The sequence below is a fragment of the Sciurus carolinensis genome, chromosome X, assembly GCF_902686445.1.
Source record: "Sciurus carolinensis chromosome X, mSciCar1.2, whole genome shotgun sequence".
Lineage (NCBI taxonomy): Eukaryota > Metazoa > Chordata > Mammalia > Rodentia > Sciuridae > Sciurus > Sciurus carolinensis.
Genome location: NC_062232.1, coordinates 58,135,618 through 58,137,704, shown reverse-complemented (window position 1 = coordinate 58,137,704; position 2,087 = coordinate 58,135,618). Strand labels below are relative to the sequence as shown.

Genomic DNA, 2,087 nt, shown 5'->3' with positions numbered 1-2,087 from the left:
TAAAATTCCCTCTTGGTACCACTTTTGGTACATCCTATAAGCTTAAGTATTTTTTTTCTTTTGATTTCCTTGACCCAGTGGTTTTTTTCACGAGTGTAGTGTTTAATTTCCATATACATTTGAATTTTGCTGTTTCCATTTTTATGTAGAACTAAAACAAACAGATTTTATTAACTTTTGTTAGAATGAGGAAAACAAATGATATAAAATAAGTATTAATTAAGAAATGCTCTCTTGTACTACTTTCAAACCATTTTTAGTGTTTTACAAAATGCTCACATGGCAAACACAAAAAGCTTCAACATTCTTCTTTTGTAACTTTTGCTGCAATAAATGCAACATTAATAAACACAAATTTCTTCTGTGTCAATTTTAAAAGTTGAATTACCAAATTATATCCTATTTTTTTGTTACTCATATGTAATTTTTATTCATGCACATTTAATGAGATCATTGTCAATACACATATTATTTTCTTTAACTTTATTTTTCATTAAGTCAATGTCTGTCATGCAGCTATCCAAAACCTTACAATAAATTACACAGGTTTGTAGTCCAATTTAGACTCTAGCTTCTTAGAATCAGCCACTTTTCTGACTTCTTTCATGAAGTCTTCTTGAACTACAAAATCATGATCAGCACGAACTGCAAATATACCTGCTTCAGTACAAACATTTCTCATTTCTCAGGTCTGCTCCATTAAGGCCATCTGATAGCTTCACAATTGCTTCATAATCTATTTCACCATGCTTTGTATTGGGTCCTGCATGGATTTTCAATATATCTAATCTTGCTTTTTCATTTGGTAAATCAATATGTATTTTTCTATCTAATCTTTTTTTTTTCTTTCTTGCAGTGCTGGGGATTGAACCCAGGACCTTCTGCTTGCAAAGCAAGCACTCTACCAACTGAGCTATCTCCCCTTCCCTCTATCTAATCTTCCTGAATGCAACACTGCAGGGTCCAACATATCTGGTCTGTTTGTAGCTATAATCATTTTAACTCTATGCAGATTATCAAATCCATCCATTTGATTTAGTAAGTCCATTAAGGTTATCTGAATCTCTCTGTCAGCTGAAGTCACTTCAGAAAACTGATGACCACCAATAGCATTTATTTCATCCATAAAAATGATGAATAGTTGATTATCCCTGGCATAATTAAACATTTCTCTAATCAAACAAGCACTTTCACCAATGTACTTGTCTACAATAGAACTAGATACAAACTTTAAGAAATTGCAGTCCAGTTGGCTAGCAATACCTCTTGCCAGGAGTGTTTTTCCTGTGCCTGGTGGTCCATATAACAAACAGCCTTTTGGAGGTATTATTCCTACACACTGGAATAATTCTGGATTTGTAAGAGGTAATCCTATTACCTCTCTTAATTCCCGAATATGTTCCGACAGACCTCCAATCTCAGAATAAGAAATATTCCCAGGGTCCTCATGAGACATGTTGTAAACAAGTGGATCCACCTCTCTTGGCAAATATCTCATGATAGTTGGTGTAGTGATATCCAAAGCAACTCTTGTTCCTGGCTTCAGCTTACTTTTGTCAAGCTGTCGTTGACAACCCACAACATATCTTGGTTCATTTGTAGCTTTAACAATGAATTTTTCTTCAGTTAATTGTTTAAGCACTTCACCCACAATCTGTGCAACACTTTGTAGGACCTTCAGATCATTTTCAGACTTTTCATACTGCTTGGTAAGTTATTTTAATTGTTCCCTTAACTCCTTAAGATGGCCATTGATCTCCTTGTGCTCCAGCAGCTTCTTGCGGTAGTCCTGAAGCACCTTATCTCTAGGGTCTGCCATGATGCTAAGCCGCTACTCATAGGGCATGATGGGAATCTGCAGTTTCCTTTTTGCTACTGATTTCATTCCTCTGAGTTTGAAGAAGATATTTGGTATGATTTTAATCTTAGATTTGTTAAGATTTGTTTTATGACCTAACATACTATCTATCCTAGGGAGTGTTCCATGTGCACTTAAAAAGGATGTATATTCTGCTATCATTTGAATGAACATTCTGTATGTTTCATTTGGCCTGTAATATTGTTCAAGCTCACCATTTCTATGTCCC

General features: G+C 34.8%; 1 pseudogene; it reads right to left on the bottom strand.

The window, feature by feature from the left end:
* Positions 1–514: 514 nt before the first annotated feature.
* Positions 515–1,855, bottom strand: LOC124971364 (26S proteasome regulatory subunit 10B-like; annotated as a pseudogene).
* Positions 1,856–2,087: the final 232 nt, after the last annotated feature.